Source organism: Condylura cristata, unplaced genomic scaffold, assembly GCF_000260355.1.
Source record: "Condylura cristata isolate star-nosed mole 26May11 unplaced genomic scaffold, ConCri1.0 scaffold00002, whole genome shotgun sequence".
Taxonomy (NCBI): domain Eukaryota; kingdom Metazoa; phylum Chordata; class Mammalia; order Eulipotyphla; family Talpidae; genus Condylura; species Condylura cristata.
Genome location: NW_004567103.1, coordinates 48,460,260 through 48,480,953, shown reverse-complemented (window position 1 = coordinate 48,480,953; position 20,694 = coordinate 48,460,260). Strand labels below are relative to the sequence as shown.

At 37.1% G+C, this 20,694-nt stretch overlaps 1 protein-coding gene across 1 annotated transcript in view; it reads left to right on the top strand.

Moving 5' to 3' along the window:
* Positions 1–20,694, top strand: part of B3GALT1 (UDP-Gal:betaGlcNAc beta 1,3-galactosyltransferase, polypeptide 1) — a 469,881-nt gene that overhangs the window by 157,881 nt on the left and 291,306 nt on the right. Inside the window, exon 2 of the mRNA XM_012726495.1 lies at positions 12,573–12,674. The gene's annotated coding sequence lies outside the window, so the exon portion shown is untranslated. The remainder of the gene's footprint in view (positions 1–12,572; positions 12,675–20,694) is intronic.

Below are 20,694 nucleotides of genomic sequence, written 5' to 3'. Positions count from 1 at the left end.
TCTTTCCATATTCTCCCAGCAGTACTGTGGTTCAAGTCAGGACAGAGAAGTAATAGAGAGTGGGCCCTCCTGCCTTCTCCATTAAATAGTTCATCTAGCTCTGCACTCCTTCCCAATAGCTCTTCTGCTCAGGAAGTCTGCATTGTCTCATAATGGCACTTGCGGTTCAAAGTGGCTGCACCACAATGAGGAAAACTTTGTCCACTCACTATGCTGTGATGCTCCTCCTCTTTTCACAGAGATGCTTCTGAAACAGGTTAATTTCATGGGAAGGGCTCCAGAGTCTGGGTGGGGTTGCTTTTGATAAAAAACATTCATATGCAGATTTCTCTGTCAGGGCCTCTGCCCTTCTATTAGGGGGAAGAATTATTCTCCTTACATCCTTTCAGTAAAAAAGGCAAAACATACATCCTCATTTTTTTTTTTTTTATTTTGTTGCCATTGAGTAAACCCCCTAACTGATGGTAGGGCACAAAGGAGATCATCTCTCTATGCCTATGGATTTTTCTACACAAGCAAACAATCAAATATTATCAGATAAATTAATGGGAGGAAAGAAATAATGACAGGTAGGTTGGGAGTAAAAGGCCAAGGTCATGTAGGGAGTTTACCAAGGAAGTATGCAGATTTAAGTTTTGCTCTTACATTGAAAAGAGGTAAGATTAGGTCATCGCAGTCAGTACATGTCCTTACAGAGAAGTTTACAAGCAAATGTCTTTCTTTTTTTTTTTTTCTTTTTGTTTATTCATGCATACAGAACTGGGGTGGGGTACAGGCCAGAGGTGCAGGAGCAGTGAGAGGATTCACCAGCGACAGAGTGGGGAGCAGAACAGATTGACGAAGTACACTGCTGAGGGTGTTATAGGACACTCCGAATCTGTTCCAGGACGGGGGAGAGGGACACCCCTGAAGCCCCAAAACCTGCCTGCCATCTACCACAACAGGACAAAACATATAAAACTTTAATGAAACTTCAATGAAAAGGGACATTAATACAGTAAATATACAATATGGAACACAAAGAATATAACTTCCAAATCAAACACCTGAAGTTACCCATCCCCTCGTGGGCAAAAGTCAACCCAAAAGAGATTGGCCCAAAGCAAGGCCTGAAAGCCCACCACTAGACTAAAGCACCTTCTGGCCAGGACCCATGGAAAAGGGTCAGAAATGGCCAGACAAGTCTGGGAGGAAAAGAGCAAAATCAAAATCAATATAAACACTGCCATAGTCACCTCCCTACAGGTATCTCACCCACATCTGCCTTAACCAGTCCAGGGGTCAGGAAACAAGCCCGGTTTCTTCATCACATGCTTGCTGCTCCATGTGGCTTCCTTAGGTCTCCTCCTCCTTCTCCATCCTGCTTTATTCTCTCTTCCCCTTCTCTTCTCTCCTTTTTCTCTGCTCAGCTCCACCCTCCTTCTGGATGGGGCAAGGAACCTGGAACTTCCCTTTTTCCTAGGGACCACCCTGTTACAAGGGGAGCAGCAGGCTAGACAGGAGAGGTCTGCTGAGGGGACAAAATGTCTTTTTTTAAAACCAACCTCTATTCTGCCTTTAAAGTCCACATCATGAACATTTTGTCAAAGATATACACTTATCACCCATGTTCTTTCCCCAGTCTTCTTGTCTTAGCTAAGCTATTAAAGATGACATCTGAAGCCATGTGGCACATTACTCAATCATTGTGTCTCCCATGTTTGTTTGAGGTATAAACCTTTTGGTTTTTTTCTCTTTTCAGCCTGTCTGATGCTTGTTTGATACTTGCCGACACAGAAGAGTCACTAGGGGAACAGGATGATTTCCTTTGCATTCCGACACTATCTATACTCATTTTCATTTTGCTTTCTGTTTTTCGATTCCATAAAATATTTTAATTTTTACAACAAAATTGCTTCTTGTTTTACAACAAAAGTGCTTCTTGGCACCACTGATTTTCCTCCCACCTTGTCTGTGGATTAAACCCTTTGCATCAAGTCCTCGAGGACTTAGCTCTTGATATTTAAACCCAAGCTTTTGGCATTTTTCCCCCTCTCAAACTGCTGGTACTTGCAATTCAAAACCATGGACTTAAAGACTATTGTCTGCACTGTTGACTTACAAAAGGTCAAATTAATTGCTCAAAGGCCAAAAATGTGATTCTTTGTTCTCCCTGAATCAACCATACCCTGAGGCACAGAGAAAGTCCTCCTTGCTACTTAAATATAGCAGAAAAATAGAATGAAAAGAAATAGAAAAACCAGCACTTAGTTTAATAGCAAACCACTTACCTTCCTGCAGAAAGAATAAATGGAATAAAATGATAGGTGTACTCTATACTTATCTATGTTTGCCCATCTCTGTAAGCTAAAACAAAAACAAAACAATACATGTGTCACTTATACCTTTGTTTTCTAACTTAACATTCTCCAATTAAAACACAGTTGATACTTTTCCTATAATAGAATTGCACATGTTGTTATCGATTCTATAATCTTCTGTAAAAAATCCTTTAACATGATCATACTTTTAGCTATAAACCTCTCAGCTATAGATATTAATAATTCATCTATTTAATGCCTACCATATATCAGAAACTGTGGTTAGTGAAAATGAACAATGGCCATGTCCATAATTTACCAAATCTTGAGAATTCCTCAGACCAAATTATCAAATATCCTCAAGCTTTAATGTTACAGAATAGAACTTCCCATATCCTACCTTCACAAGTTCAAAGCCATACCTAGAATCTTCAGTTGGACTGTCTGGTGATAATTACCTGTGTATTTAGTATTTCCTTCTCATTTGTGAGCATGCACTCTGTTAGATTCCTAAAATAATTAAATAAATGCAATTCTAATGCTGAGTTCTAGAAAAGGTTCCTTAAATGAATAATATACAGAAAGAAAAGTTATTAAAATAGACTTTCCAAACTGATAGTTTTTTTTTTTTCATAAGATACAACTGTTCTTTAGAAAAGGAGAAAATGATTCTGTTAATGCCCAAGAGAGGGGCACCTGGAGATTCAAAGTTAAGGGTGCATATTATGAAAATGATTCAGCAATCCATGCTCACAAAGGTGAAGGAAACAGACAATTTGAAAGATATTCAATAGAATTAGTGTGCACAGAGAGAGAAGAAAGTATATCCCTTATAATAATTTTCTAGTAACACCCCCCCCAAATTACTCACCCCCTGATGGGCAAATGTGTAGTCAAACAGTCTCACCCAAAAGCTGAGGCCTGAAAGCTTACCAAATGTCTAAGGTAACTTCTGGTTGGGAATAATAAGAAGGGAATTAAACAGGTTCCAGAGAGCTGGGACAGAAGAGAGAGAAAATATAAAATATAACACATAAGTAAGTCGAGGTAATGACAACCATTGTCTCTACCAAGGACAGCCTCCCCACATGTTTCTTCCAAGTAATCTTGGTTTAGAATGGTATTGAGAGAATGTAGTCTTTGGGTGACCTCTAAGAAAGTTTCACCAGAGCTCCATTTTCAGCAGCCATGGAGAGTTCCCCCTTGGGACAGAGATGGCGTTTAGTTTTTAGTTATATCTTAATGAACATGTTTTTTTTATTTGTTTGTTTGTTTTTTAATTCTTAAAAGAAAAGGAAAGGAAGCTTATAGATACAGGGGACAGAAAGACCTGCATTTGAGTGAGAAGTTTGGTTAAAAGAGGGGGCTGCTTAGATACAAGCTGGCAGTGTTAGGAAGAGAGCTGCATTCTGCCAGGTCAGAGATTGCACTGATAGAGCGAGTGTTCTTCATTTGGGGAAGGGAAGGGTTCATTCCTGTGGGGAATTATGGTTAGGTTAATCATTTCTAAAGTATGACTAGGTTGATTTGTAAGAACAAGGGTCTCTATAACGGGCCTCTATCTCCATATCCCCACCTCTGATACTTTCAGTACCTCCTGATACTCACTATAGCTAATTCTACAATTATATTAATCATCTTTACCCATCTCCAGTTCTGTGCCTCATTCACAGATTTTCTACTCTAAACTTCCATCACAAGTACCACTTTAGAAAGGGCCTCTGCAAGTCTTGCCTTCAGGTTCACCTGGCTACTCTTCTCTACCCCTTGCTCCCGGTAGCTCCCCAATTCTGTCCATGACTTACTGAGACTTGTAGTCTCAGGTAGCTGATGGGAGTGGCTGGGGGAGAATAGCTGTCCCCTGCATGGCAGTATATTTCTAACAAGTCCATTAAGTAATATTTAGTTTATTTCCTTTCTTCCTCGGTTTAAAATAGATATGACTATTTCTCCTTCCAGGCCTTTGCTAATAAAATATTCTCCTATTCTGGCTTTAATATTACTAAGCTCAAATAAATAATATATCAAAATCTAAAAAAAGAAAAAAAAAAAGAGTGATTTTACAACTAGACAGGGGGACTTTCAAAACTCCATTAGGACAAGGCGTTTTTATTTTCTCAAAAAGGACATTTAATTTGAAATTTTAATATTCTTACCGTACAAGATCTGATGGGAATTCAGAATGAATTAAATGTGATCATGGGATTGAAATCAATTAACTGTTTCAGGACACCAGAGTTTCATCTCTTAGTCACCAAATTTCCACAAATGTAAAAGTTGACCTACACATTTCTATAATTCTCTGAGTCAGTGTCTCATAATTTGTATGACATGTAGTCTTTTTTTTCTTTAAAGATTTATTTATTTATACAAACAGAACTGGGGTACAGGCCAGAGGTGCAGGGGCAGTGAGAAGATTCACCAGCGACAGAGTGGGGAGTAGAACAAGCCAACTGACAAAGTACACTGCTGAGGGGAGCAGCGGGCGGGTCAGGAGAGTTCTGCCAAGCCATGTGGGTCAACTTCCGTGTGGGCGAGGATTAAACTCATGCTGAAGTGGCTTCAGCTTCTTAATGTTGTTCTTTAACCTGCTGTGCCACCAGGGAGGACTCAAAATGTAGTCTTTCTAAGGGAAAAACAAAAACAAGGACAAAAAGTCTCTTTCACCCCCCAGTTTTAAACTACTTTATTACGTTACCATAACATATGCAAATTGAAAAAAAGGCATAAATACCTCAGGCTTAAACTCTTACAAAACATAATTACAAATAAAATACAAGCAAATATACAAATATGAGAAATTCAATTTCACAATATTAGTTTTCACTGGAACAGGAGATGTTCCATTGAAATGAAGTATCTTTTCACCAGGTGAATGTGGCATTGCCTTGTAATAAGCAGATTATTTTTTTCTTTTTTTATTGCATTATTTTTATTACTGTAACATTGCTTTACAACATTTCATATGCTGTAAGTTCATACCTCTTCGCCCACCAGCAACCCACCTACAATCCTCCAACATAAAGCTTTGGGCACCCGCCTCCCTTTGGTCTTCACTCTCCACCAGTCTCCTTGCCTGGTCAGATTTCTAGGATTTACTTAGATGTAGTTTTGCTCTTTTTTGTTTGTTTGTTTGTTCCTCTAGACTCTATAGGTGAAATCATCCAGTATTTGTCTTCCTCCTTTTTACTTATTTTTCTTAGCATGGTTCTCTTCAGTTCTATACTATCACAAATAGCAAGATTTCATTTATTTAATAGAGCAATAGTCCATGTGTATTTATACCACACCTTAATTCTCTTATCTCCTTGGACACTTAGATTGTTTCTGTAACTTAGCTCTTATAAATAGTGTTGCAGTGAACATAGAAGTACATTTATCATTTTGCATTAGTGTTATAGTATTCTTTGGATAGATACCTAGAAGGTGATTCACTGGATCATATGATAGATGTGTTTTTTACATTTAAAGAAATAACCATAATGTTTTTCTATGTGGGCAATACCTGTCTTAATTTCCATCAAAAGTAAAAGAGGCTTCCTTTTTTTCCACATTCTCACCAGTATTTGTTGGCCTGAGCTATTCTTCTGAGTATAAGGTACTGTTTCATTGTGGTTTTGATTTGCATTTCCCTGATAATAAGTAAGGATGAACACTTTTCATGTGTCTGCTCACCATTTGTATATCTTCTTTGGAGAAGTGTTTAATAAGCTTCTCCAAATTTTTGATTGGGTTTTTGTTTTCTTTTTGTTGAGTTGTATGAGTTCTTTGTAAATTTTGATATTAATTGCTTTGTAGATGTCTGATGTACAAATATATTTGCTTTAATGATAGCTTCTTTCTCTGTCTAGAAGCTTTTTAGTTGGAAAGTCCCAATTGTTTATTTTTACTTTTGCTTTCCTTGTCATGAAGTTAAGTCCCCAAAGACAGTAAAGACATGTGTTCTGTTATTTTTCTCTGTATATTTTCCAGATTTAATTTTCCCTTCTTTAGCTTAATAAAAAAAATTAATCTATTACAAGTTGAATTGTCTTTATTTTTCCTTCAGATCATAATATGGATTATGTATATGCAGTAAATTTCTAATATTGAATCTCTGGAAAAATTTAGTCCTAAGTCACTAGTTCCAAAGATTTTAGTTTTCCTTTCAATATGTTTTACTGTAGCTAATAGGTTTTAGTATTTAATGATTAATTAAGTTTGGAGCTGTTTAGAATTTGCTGTAAGGACACATGGAAAGGCTTGTTTCATCATCAGTTCCAAGTGTGCAGCCTGAATGTTATGATGAGACACCTCTGAAAGTGACTGAGGAGGAAAGTGGTGGTAATGCAAGTCCCATAAAAAATCATCCAGAATTTTGTACCACATTTATATACCCAATACATTGAGATTAAGAATGTTTTTTATGCTAATAACTACAAGATTCTTCAAATTTCATAACCTCAATACTATATTTTACCTTAAAGTGCTTCTTCAAACATAAATTAATATCAGTGACTAAGGAACTGGACATACAGAGATCCTGAAATTCACACTGTATTACAAAAATAGTATAGAAACCCAAACTATCTAAGAATACCTGGGAGAGTAAGAATTGGAGAAGTGGAAATAAAATTTACATTAAGGTGATAGGAAACTATTCCCTTGTATTACTGTCCTAGTTATCAAGAAGTGAAGTGCCTAGAGTTGTGTGCCTAAGACCTATAATTCTTTTTTTTTTTTTAAGATTTTATTTATTTATGCATACAGAACTGGGGAGAGGCTAGAGGTACAAGGGCAAGTGAGAGGAGTTGCCAGAGACAGAATGGGGAGCAGAACAGACAGATCTACTGAAATACATACTGAGGGGAGTAGTGAATGAGATGGGAGAGGTCCTCTGTGCCTTATGGATCAGCTCCCTGGCCAGGTATGTGAACTCAGGCCATAGCTGTGACTGCACTGAGACTTAACCCCTAGGCTATCAGGGAGGACCTAGGGGCGTTGTTTTGAATTTATTACTGACCATAGTAAGAAAGTAATTATCTCTCAAGTTGGGAGTGCAATCTGAGAGTACTTTCTGTGTTTCTGGAATGGCTCTCATGTTGGAGAGTTATCTAGTTATCTAAATGTCTAGTTCTAGAGTTATTTAGAATCCCAGTTGCTTTAGAGTTTAGTGGTCATTTCTTGCCTGTGTGTTAAACAGCATCATGAAAAGGGGAGGTATCACATTCCCTGCCTTGGCCTAGCTGCTGGGAATGAGGTGTGAGTCTGAGCTTCCAGGTGAAGCTGTGTAACAGAAGGCAGGTGAGCTGCGAAAAAGACAATGAGGGAAAGGAGAACTCCTTTTCTTCCTGTGTCTGATTAATGCCCTGTCCTGCATGGAAGGCAAGACACGGAGAAGAAGCATGTTGGGACACTTGAAAATACATTGTCGGCCAGGTACACATGTGGAAGCTGACAATGGCAGCTGATACCTAGATAGGGTTTGTCCCAGGTTTCTGGGACCCTCTTCAGCATCCCTTCCCAATGGTTCCTGGCCAGAAGATGCCTCAGGTTTGTGGCAGGCTTTGTGACCTTAGTAGCTCTGCTTCAGGTTGACCTTCATTGGCTGGGCATTTGCCCATAAGGTGAGGGATAATTGTGCGTATTTTATTAGTAAACTTTTACTAAGAATATCCTCCTCTAGGCCCTCCCTGGTGGCATAGCGGGTTAAAGCACAATACTGAGAAGCTAAAGCCACTTCCGCATGAGTTCGATTCCCGCCTGCCCTGGAGATGACCACATGGTGCAACAGACCTCTCCTGACCCGCCTGCTGCTCCCCTCAGCAGTGTGCTTCATACATCTGCCTGTTCTGCTCCCCAGTCTGTCTCTGGTGAAGCCTCTCGCCTCCCCTGAGCCTCTGGCCTATACCCCAGTTCTGTATGCACAAATAAATAAATCTTAAAAAAAAAAAAAGAATATCCCCCTCTAGAACTTCCATTATTATATTGGGTGGAGGACTACAACTTAGGAGAGAAATCAAGGGCTGCCTAAAAATTAGCAATGATGCAAAAAAAAAAAAAAAATTTAATAAATAACAGAACAGTCTTTCTTCCCTCTGTATATACCGATTCTATTATAGATCTTTCACACTTGGAATCTATGTGGGGTAATTGAATTAATCAGGCTTTTTGTGCCACCCGCCTCTGTGGCTGTCACCTGCGGTGTTGGTTGTGTTGGTGCAGAAGGTGCTCAGGAGCTTCGGGTACGTGTGCCTGGTGGTGATGCCTGGAGCATGGTGTGAGCATGTGCAAATGCACAGCTGAACTTAGAGGCCTGGGCATAAGGGCCGCATCACTCGGAGACAGGGGACAGCTATGGGAGGAATGGCTAAGAGAGGATGATTGAGTACAGATGCAGGAAGACCAGGAGAGAAGGCCAGAGAGAGCCGGGAAAAGACAGCGTAAATATAAGGGGGTGGGGAGGACTACTCTATTGCCTCCAGGGCTCCGTGCCCCTGCCTTGCCTGCCTGTAAGCTTATCACTTGTAGGGAATAGAAGTTGTCGGGCGCCACCCCCTCCATTAGTATCTATTATTGACACCTGTGGTCTTCCACGTGTGCCTGACGGTGCCCCTGGAGCCTGCAGCCTCTGGGGCGTGGTGTGGTCTTGCGTGTGCATGTGTGGGTGAGTCAGAGGCTGAGGCTATAAGGGAAGCATCACTCAGCTTGCCTGCAGTGGAGAACAAGAGATAACGGTTGCTGAAGAAGGTAAGAACCAGCCCATAGAGTCAACATTTGGCAGGGGGCTGGGAGGCCCGCCAGCCACCACACCGCCCAACTCCAGGCCCTGCAAGCCTGCCACAACACTGCAGCAGTCTGCTTTGCTTTTGTGTGCATGCATAGCTAGACCCCATTAGAGCCTGCAAATTTCAGGGTCCCTGGGTGCCCCTCAGGAACATGCTAAGAAGTAGAAAGAATTCCATACTCTAAATTGTCTGTTCAGAGATTAGGAAGGACAGTGGAAACCAGAGTTACTGTAGTGGAGGGTAAAAGAATTAAAAATCAGTCTTTTTTACAGCCTGCTGCTTCTAGCTTCCACAGCTGGTATCTGTAGTCTTGCACGCCTCCCCTGATTATGGAGGCATACGGGCCCCAAGAGCAATGGCCTGTGTGTGTGGAAGACACACACCTGGGCCTAGAAAAGCGGTGGGAGTGGATGCAGTGGCTTCATTCGGAGGCTGCAGAACAAGATGAGAATTCCAGAGAGAGCCCAAGAGAGTGTGGAGATTCTTGGGGGCTGGGAGGCAGGCATCCTGTGTACCTGGCTCCTGGACTCCTTATTAAAAGGCCTGTAAAATCCATTGAGGGCTCCAAGATGCCCTTTATCTACCTGCCTGAGTCTCCAGTGAGCCTGCCTGCCTGTGCAGATACACTGTAGGCACCTTTGTGGATATTTATTGATAGTTGATTATATGCAAAACATTCATTATCCATTGAGACCTTGGTTTACAGTAACTTATTATGAAGCTAATTTTTTAATACTCACTAGTTACAGCTGTTTCTTTTAGAGCCATCTTTTAAAAATGTTGGTTCTGTTCTCAACAGCTTCACAAAATAAACAGTAGGCGTACCTCCCCTAGAAGGCCTAGAAATTCAGTAATTTACATTTGGCATTTTATTGTCTGTCTTGTAATTCTATTTCTTCACCATTTTACTATCATAAAACGCTCCTCCCAGTTTGGAAATGATTGTGGACAAATTGGTTAAACCTAAAAGAAAAAAAAATGATATTTAATACCAGTTAGGCTAAGGAAAAGTTTCATAAGCTTGAGAAATTGGATTGCCCACAGAGAGACTTCATTTAAAAAAGTGTGTTCGTCAGAGAGTATAGAAAGTGTATTTACCTGAAAGCATTTTATATTGGAATGCGGGTCTGTTCACAGTTACACTTTGTTTGTATATCAACTACTGCACCTGTCACAAACCTGGATTTATTGTGAGTAGGCAGAGTGCTTGGTGTGGGGAAAGCCTGTGCAAATCCCTCATTGGCAGTGAGTCACCACAAGTAGATGCACCTGTCTTCCCAGCTGGGTTTTGCTCATGAGAAAGAGGGTCACCTAGCACCATGCTATCTTCATGGACAGCTGGAGAGATAAGATGCCTCAAGGTGTAGAAGACCTAAATTTTGTTTTTTTTTAAAAAAGACCCAGTGTCCAAGTGAAATGAGATCTGAGAAGTATTTTTGGTGCTTTGGCTCAATATATTTAGAAAATATAGATTTGCCTTAATATATATTTAAAAAAAAAAAATTGGTTTGCTTTGCTCCGATCACTCTAATAGCTTTTTAAATGACTCAGCGAACACCAATCTTTTCAGCTTAGATTAGTTTGGGGTTTAGCAAAATAGATCATTCTATTTTGATGCAAGCCCTTGGTTAAAATGTAGGACTTCTTTCAGTACTGTAAATATAACTTTTCCTTTTTGCCTATTTTAATTGTCTATTTTGTTTTCTCCAACATAATTTAAACTTCTATAGGAACTGTGTCTGCTTTGCTTGTAATTTTCCCTAACAACGTAACAACTTTGTTAACTCTAGATGTAGTTGTTCTCTTAGTAAATCTTTGTTGAGTGAATGTATGAATGAAAGAAGGAAGAATTGTTTTTCATTGGCCAGGAAGGTAGACTCCTCCTTAAGTATCCCCTGAGCAAAATCTCAAACTGGGAGGTTTCCGGGAGTCCCATTGTTGTTGTTTTTTTTTTTTTTTTTTTTTTAGGTAAACTTTACTTAAAATAAGATGTAGATTTTAAGAATACAAATTCAGATTTTTTTTTTCAAGTGGTATTTACCCATATAAGCACTGATACATTAAGATAAAGAAGTTTTCTGTTTCTGAAAGTTATGTTCTTTTCACTTAATACTACATAACTTCAGTTTATTGTTGTAACCTTTGATTTTTTGCCTTTTCTACAATGTTGTAACACATAATGTCTGAGCTTTTTTTGTGTTTGTATTATTTCACTTGCTTTGAGCTTTTTAGCTTTATCCATATTGTCTGTAGAGATAATTAATTGGACTAGTGGGTCTCATGACATTAACCTATGTTGAAAATATTCATATGAATAAGGAAGGGCTGTGTAATTTTAAGAACTACTGAATGCCTCTCCTCATAGGATTTATTGGTCCCAACTTTCCCAGTCTTCAGCCATTTGCTCTTAAGAATTCCAGAGATACAAAAAATGAGACTTTTAGAAGTAGTTAAAATTCAGAAGTACCATCTAGCTGTTATCATAGACTATGAGTTTCAATAGGCAAGTTGATCAAGGGACACCTTTTTGATCTGGGGTTGCCCCAAGCCCCTGACTTCTCTGAGCCATAGCAGACCATTACACCATTGTATTCTTTTATTTTTCTCATAGATCTTGGATAACTACCCTATGGGTTACAGGTTGTAGAGGTTACGTAAAACCCCCCAAACTAGATTTTTCCACTAACAGTTTTCTTTAAATCTATTTTCAGTACCATAACTCTTTGGGTGTATACAAGGTGATGTTTGGATAGAATTGCAAAGGGGATTTGCAAAGAACTGTAGTCATTTTGCAGGCAGTGGAAAGAGACTTGCCAAGTAAAGCCTGTATAAAATGGATTCATAGAATTAGAGCTGTCCGTGACCAACTGCCAAAGCCAGCTTATTTTCTTTGCTAGTTCCAAAGAATGCCAGAAATTTGTTGGTAATATAAGGTATCTTATAGAACATGCTGGCAGAGCACACTTTTTCATGAACTCAGGTCCGTTTTATTTTAGACTTAATGTGGTACGTAGGCTCCAGTAGGAATTTTCAGGTCAGAGAAACTTTAGGCATAGGAGATTAGAGGCCAAAATGTTAGTTTATTTCATAGCAGAGTAAAGCAATCAGATAGTCTTAGTGTAGTCACAAATAGGACTATATAAGCCTAACATTTTTTAACTTCTCTCACAGAAACCTTTCCATTACTAGTGAGACTAAAGAATAAAATTGTGGTCTAAGAAAGTAAGTAAACAGTCATGGAAAATAGTTAATATGATGTCCTACAGGTAAAGATACCATCCATTCAAAGATGGAAATGGGGAGATTATAAATGATTGAAAGGAAGAAAATTCCTCCTTGAATTCAGTTAAATGTTCTGTAAATGCTGGCTCTTTTGTACAGGATAGTTTGATGCAAAATATGTCAAAATTTTTTGAGCTGACAAGAAGGGATTCCAAACAATTTAAAAATGTAAAAGGCCTCTAAAGTGCCTCAAGAAGGTTTATATATTTTTCTTTCTCCGTAGAACCATTAGAGACGCCTCAAGAACAGCTCAGCCTGAGTGAAGAGATTTTGTGAAATCACAGATGCTTTACCCTGAGAGGAGTGCAAAAGTTTTCATTATAAGGTAACCATTGACTCCTACGTTTGACTTTCTGCTCTGGAAATGAACAAAATGATATGTTAAAATGGGAAATGTTATCAGGATTATTAAGGGGGCTCTGAGTTTTTAAAGCATGGTGTGTAGTTCGCGCTCTATATTTTCACATGATGTATGTTCCGAAATAATTCCTTGGCAACTATTATTGCATCTGAAGTAGGATGATCTATAGAAACAATGGGAGTTGCAAAGCATCAGTCTGATCATCTTGGATGAAAGTGTTATTAGCAGAGTCTCTATTGCAAGGACCTTCTCTGCCTTTTTCTTGATGATTCTCCTGTGGTCTGTAGTAGATAATACTCACTACCAGAGACTTCTAGCACTGGTCTAAAGTCCCAGAGCTGAAAGGATCAAAATCTTAATTCATTTGTAACTTATTGTTTGAGGAAACTGTTGGAGCCAATAGATTTCTTTCTTCTTCTTTTTTTTTTTTAATTAATTAATTTATTTATTTTAAGTTCTCAAGTATCCCGTCCTTTTACTTGTCTATGACTGGAGTTTGTGTTGACAGGAGTTTTTGTTAGAGAAATTAAAATGTTACTTAGGGTTCTAAAATTTCATACAAAGTTCATTTTACTAAAGATTGACCATATTTCTGATTTTATATCCAGAAAATTGAACTTAGAATATGTTCCTTCTTCCTTTCCATCGGTACAATAATAAACAAGACCTTTTCTAGAGGGATCACAAAACATCTTTGTTTGACTGTATACCTTAATGTTTTAGGGGTATGGGGGAAGTTTCTGTAAAGTAAACTGCATGAGTGTCACGAGAATTTCTCAATTGTAGTTTAGGCTTCTTGTCAGTATTTTGTATAGGTTGGGTAAATCTGGTTTTAGTTATCTTAGTCATGACACAAAAAAAAAAAAAAAGAAAGAAAGAAAGAAAGAAAGTTTGGTTCTGGCTGAAACCCAGGCTGAATATTGCAGAATCATAGTTTTCGATCTAATTAGATCCAGGCATGCTTTGATATTTCACCTGTGTCTTATTCAATTATCATCAGAAGTACCACCACAGTTACCACCTTAACAATAAGAAATAACAACTGGGAGACCCAGTGGTATTTAACAAGAAAGACTGTCATAAAACACCCCTTGGTCTCAACTCTAGAAGCTGACTTCACTTCTCAGGATTTTTGCCTTATTTCAGTTTGGTTTGGTTTGGTGAAACCTTCACTGAAACCCTGCCAAACTGATCTTTATAACTACTTCATAGTTTTTGCCTTTTAAAGAGTGTCATATAAATGGAATCATAAAGCTATAGTTTTCAAATTGGCTCCTTCTACTTAGTGATATGCTTTTAAGATTCCTCAATGTCTTTTTGTTGCTAGATAGTTCATTTCTATATTATGGCTGAATATTGTTCCATTCTAAGGTGTACCAGCTTATCCTATTGTTTATTGAGGGTCCTCTTGTTGTCAAAATAGAAAACTATGTAAATTGCTGCTATAAACACTTCCCTCAGACTCTTGTGTGGATATATATTTTTTCATCTCAGTTTAGTGTGTACCAAAGAGTATCATTACTGGATTAGATGTTTAGTCTTGTAAGAAATTGCTAGAATGTATTTCAAATAGTGCGGTTTTTCCCATTCCCACTAGCAATGAGTGAGAATGCCTGTTGTTATACATCAGTGTTGCTAATTTTAGCTATTCTAATAGGTGTGTAGTGTTTTCTCATTTTCTAAAGGTTTTAATAAGTTAATTATAGGAAATTAATTACAAGATAGTGTGACTACCCAGAAGATTTTGAACACTAAACTCACTAGAAATGTCTTTATTATTAAATTGATAATGACATTGATTTAGAATCTGACAATATTCTCTATGACAATGCAGTTTTATGAAATGTATATATATATATATATACATATATATATATTCTATTATAGAAAAAGACCAAAATAGGCAAATACTTTTCTAATAATATATCTCAAAAATAAAACATGCAGAGTATATTAAAGTTTTTGTTTATTTCCAAAAATGAAATATGCATGTTCTATAGATCCCAATATTAAACCATGTTTATTAAACCATGCTTGCATAAAGTTAGCTTTATGATATATTTTATTTATAAGTCACAGCAAATTAGGCATTTCTAATTATTTTACTCACAAAAATTCAGCCATGTAGCCTTAGTCATAAAAAGAGATTCTTTATAATCTTTTCAAGTCACTTTTTTATGTTTGATACATGTTTCTGCTTTACATTTGCTTGTATTCCTGATGTAAATTTGTATATATTTCTGATGAGAAATCTTCATAAGAGAAGGATTATTTTCGCCAATAAGGACTACTCCTTTCATGTTTCTGTCTTTAAACAAAGCACAATGTGTTTGAAAGAAAAACTTCATGACAATTATTAGACAGAAGGCTTGATTCAAGAGGGACTATCACAAGTTTTGCAGTAGGGGAAAGAGATTGGGCACAACTCCAAATATAGCAAGAACAAGTGGAAATTTAAAGGCAAGGAATAGTGTGGGGATTGGTTCCTGGAAAACTACTGAGTGTTTAGGGAGAGTCTCGCTAGATTGATTCAACCAAAATTCCTGCTGAAGACAGCCATGTCTGATATGGAGAGTGGTGCATGAGGAATGTGATGAAATATTGAGAGGATTTTCAATAAACTGTCTCATCAGGATTATTGCTAAAATTTGAGAAATCAGAAGGAGACAACCCAAGGTCAGAGCCTCAGTGAGAATTCAGTGGCATCTGACCCAGATTTGATCCAGGAGAGTACTCTGTCCTTGTCACCTGAGACAGTAGAATTATCAATGAACACATGTTGTTCTATAGGTGGCCCTTCATCAAAGACTATACCAATCTACAAGTAAAATCACTTTTAATTGTGTAAATAATTTTGTGCTTTAAGACCAGCTATTAAGCAGAACATGGATTTGATTATAAGTAACTTATATACATGAACAGTATATGTGTGCAAATTAGCTCAACAGTGATAGAAAAACAAAAAATTAATAGACATGTTCACTATTTTATAGAAAGAACAAAACATTACTATGAAGGAGGGATGGAAGAAAAAAAAAGGAATTGTGTTGTATTAGTGATCATAGGTTAAATGTATATATACATTTTATAGATAAGTATGAGGTGTATTCTCTCTGGATATACTGTAAATCTAGTTTGCAAAATCACTGATACAATGATAAATGGAAAACTTTTTTTCAAACATTAATATATATATATATAAAGTTACCATGAAATCCTTTTTTTAAATTTAATTCTCCTAGGTCCCACACCTAAATGTCTAATTTGAAAGGTCCATTATTCCTCACCAGCACAGTAGTTATTTTACTACAGGTGACCTGTAAGCCATGTTTCAAAAAACACTGATCTATACCATTTATAATTTTCCCCTCTGAATTGTGGTCAGTGTTGAAAATTATGATTGAGAACAACTTGTAGAAACAAATTGTGTATAAGCCCCTGACTTCTTACAGATGGGGCCCAACTTTGGAATACAAAGCTGGTGAAATAGCAGCGGTGCATTAGACCTGTTTCTTGTTAGCCGCGTGTCCATGTTTGTGCCATATACACCAGCTCTGAGGACATGAATGGGAAAAAGAGACCCTCAGCATTTTGCGTGCAAAGTCTATACATCATTATTTATTTTTTTAATGAGGGTGAGGAAGGTGAACAAAAATATATCACTATACTTGTTCACAGCCTAAGTTGAACTCGAATCTTTACACATCGATGTGACTTTCCTCCATGGAGCATGGAAGTTAGCTATTAGGGCCATTTTTGTAAACAGGGCTATATATATGAGTAAATCAGCCAAATGTCTTGCTTTTGTGGCCTCAATTTATTCTTTAATATAAATGCTGTTGTTTAGACTTAGATTCTTTAACTTATATTGCCTGAACTGACAATAAATTAGTTTTATGCCACATAGGACCTTGGAGTAAAAGGTCAACAAATATTTCTTAATGAATAAAGCCAGTGCCAGCTTGACTGGAGCTGATTGCAGAGTAGGCAGATATGAGACTAGATGTGATTAGTAGTCATATTGAGAAGAATAAGGGATTTTGTCTTGTCCTTTCAAAGAAGGTTTCTAAAAAGGATAATGAGAAGATAAATCTGGGTTTTGAAGAAGAAAATCATCCAACAGTAAAGGAGGTGGATTAAACAGAGGAGGAGCAGGAAATGCAATTAGCATGCTAATGAGCTGCTTACCAAAAGAAACCTCACTAAGCTGTTGGCAGCCAAAGGAGAAAGAAGGTAGTAGATAGTATAAGGAAGTTTTCCAACTCAACTGAAGTAATGTTGATTAATCACCTACTAAGTGCCAGTCACTGTTCCAGACCATTGGAACATTAGTGAATGAAATAAGACATATGGTCTGTCAGGGGAAAACAAATATAAGGAGAAATAACTAATAACATGAATAAATCACACATACAGCATGTTGGAAGATAGGAAAATTAAGGAAAAATATAAATTTGAGCTGAGTAAGGGTATCAAAGGGAAAGGCAGCAAAATGTTATATTACATGGGTCATTTAGTGGAAATCTGAGGAAAGATTTATACCCTGACGGAACAGTATTTAAAGCCAAACAAAGGAAAAGTAAAGACCCCTGAATAGGAGTGTGCTTAGAGTATTCCAGATAGCCTATTTTGAATTTAAAATCTATCTCAAGGCTTGATGCTCAGTTATACCAGTCATAAACTACAGAAATGGGGACTATTTTGCTGAAAGAAAGAATATTCCTTCTTGGAAGTTCTGCATCAAGTCAGATTGGATTAGGGAAAACAAAGAAAGAGGAAAAGTAAATTAAAGAGTCAACCTTGAACCATGCCTGTAGTTAAATCAGAAAAAATGACAGAGACTGGAGAAGAAAAGGCAAAGAAAAACATGAACCCTGCCTATTCTATGAAGAGGTTGGCCAAAAACAAAGGGTTTCCAGGTGCCAAATACAGCCAAAAAAAAAGGTTAAGGAAAATTAAGATTGAAGAAGCAAGAAACCAGTGGGTTTGAGAGTAGGGTGTTAGGGTTATAAAAGCCTTTTAAGTCCTTAGAGAGGACAGTTTGTTTGAGAGCATAAGACTACAAAGTACCCAACAGGGACTTTGACTACCTGATAGAATGAAAATTCTGTGCTGTCAACAATGAGTGGTATTCTAGACAAGGAGTGTATTTGTTTTCAGCTATCCATTAAAGTTATTTCAATAATGTTTTGAACCTGTCTTTGATGAGATGTGTTGACAAGTTTGAAAGACTAAAATTAAATGTGTTAAGCTTCAGACTGAAGAAGTGTGCAACTTCCCCTTCCCCTTTGCTCCTCCCGTCTGCTCTGATTTCATAACAAGACACAGTAATGACATGGTGAAGCACTGAAGGCTCCTCCTGCTTTGGTGGAACAAGGCTGCAGTTTGGCTCAGTTTGCAGACATTTTCTGGGTTAGAGTAGGGTTTAATTCAGATTGTTACCAAAGCTTGTATTTATTGATGTAGCATGTCTTTTTCTAGGACATGTTGATGTTTGGGTTTCAAAAAGGCCCTCAGAAAACATGGGGTTGTCAGAGAGTTAGTAATTGAACTTGTCAATATTTGGTAGCCTCTCCAGTAGTTCCCTTTTTAGACTTCTTACATTTCAGAGAGAATTAAAATATAATAATGAGTAATGACTTACTCTACTTCTATCAGAATTAAAATAAAAAATATAAGGGGTTGATAAGTTTGGTAAAATCATCTCTGGTTCCTGCTCCCTTGGGTAAAACCTAGAATTCATTATTTTTTTTAAATATAAATATTTCTGGTAGTGAACCCTCAAGGAAAAATACTTTGAAAGGTGTTAGACATTAGACATCTTGAAGAATGGGAACTTATCTTAATCTATGAAAGGCGATTGGCTTATTTTGGAAAATAATTTGGGGAAGTATGTTAAAACTGATGTGATAGATGGTAGGAGTTATTTGGAATTCAGGACTGATGAGGAATTTTCTGAAGGATATCAATTTTGTCATTAAGGTCAACTCCTTACCCTTATTCTCTTATTTCTCATTCCTTCCAGATTCCTATCACCCTGTTCCTATTAACACCTGCTCTTAGGAAAAGTTCCACTGTCAGACTCATGACTTCATTTGATAACTTAAATGGGTGTGTTACTTCTCCAAGTGTATTTACATTTTAAACAAGAATGGATGGTGGTGTCTCCATTTAAAATAATTACAAAACAGACTGCTCATTCTGTATGTAAGACCTGGGAATTTTATGGGTAATTTTTGACTCCATGGTTGCACATTTTTATTTGTTTCTTCAGTTTCATATTAAAGGGACTGGATAGTTCCCATAATTGCAACATGATGAGATTCTTGTTGCTTTTAATTAACCTGTCTTTTTCTTTCTCAGCTCTACAATTAATGTTTCTAAATTTGTTAGCAAATGAAAAATTCTAGTTGTGCTAGTTTCAAGTTGCTTTTGCTGTTTCCTTTTTGATACTCCCAGCATTGTCTCTCACAGAGAAATAAAAAATAAATTTAGATTTTATAGTCTGTGCTAAAAAATCACTTTTTCCTTGAAGGTATTTTCCCAGAAATTATTAATATTATTTTTTAAATTGTAGAACTATTGGTTTCATTTCTTGGAAGGGGAAAAATCACAGTCAGAGATGTAAGATAGTAATCTATTATATTTGGTATTATGAGTCTCTGGGATTTTGCAGTAAAAATAAACCTTTACTGATGAAAAAAAATTGGCATGTCTTGTTGAGAGATGAATTTTTATAATTGACTGAGTCTGGCAACTCTAGAGATAGTTACTTAGAAATAAAAGCTAGTTTTTTTTTATTTGAATTACTCATTGCAACTATGTCACTAAAATTTTTAGTTTTTTGTAAGTGGAGAAATATACATTTTTTAAAAAGTTTTATTTATGGATACGAGAACTGGGGAACAGGCCATAGGTATGGGAGGTGAGAATATTCACCAGGGACAGGGTGAGGAGAGAATAAGCAGATCATAGAAGTACACTGCTGAGGGGGAGCAGTGGGTGAGACAGAAGAGGCCTGCCACGCTATGTGGGTCAGCTCCCTGACAGGGGATAGAACTCGTTTTTCAGTGGATGCTGATAGCTTCATAGTGTTGCGCTTTAATCTGTTGTGCCACCAGGAAGGGCCCAAAATAAACATTTTTTTTTAATCCTTCAATATTAAAATTTACAGGAGACATATGCTTTATAGAATAAGAGAAGAAATAGCATCTTATAAAAACATGTCAAAGTGGTACATTAAAGGAATGAAAAAAGTATTTTATTTTCCCTTCTTCAACAAATGAAAGATTTGGGTGGAAGAAATATGAACTAAGTGAGAAAGTGTGGCTGGGCAGAAACATGGATATTCTATATAGTTAGTTAACTTGATTATCTGCATTACTATTAGAGTAGGTTTAGTAAAACCTTAGAGTTGATGGGGCAAAGGTGAAGAGAGAGTGAGAGTATGAGTTTGTGTGTGATGTGATGTGGTGCGATGTGTGTCATGTTTGTGAGTAACAGGCAGTTCAAGAGAGAGGATGAATTCAGAGGAAAGACTTACAGGTCTAAGTAGAGAGGATATGTTTGAATATCTTTCAAGTTTTCAACTTGACATTCAAAATGGTTTTTGTTGCTTTGGAAACATTTCACCTTTTTGAATCCGATTTTTTTCTGAGAAAAACTTCCACTTAATGTCACAATAGCCTCATAGGAACAATTTCATAGTTCTTGCTAAAAGCTCATAAGAACTCTCTAAATAGAAGATGCAGTTTGCAAAGGCATTCTGAGTTGCTGCCAATTTTAATTTAATAGATCGAGAGCTTGATGGGTTTCTTTACCGAATCATCATTTGTAGAGACTGGAAGGCAAGAATAATTCTTAAGAAATTGTTAAAATGCTACTTAAATAATGGTGAGAAAATTACTAATTGGCCTTCAGTGGCACTTCTAAATATGCCAAATTTTATTTCACAACTTACTAATTTGGAAAAATTTCCTTTCGG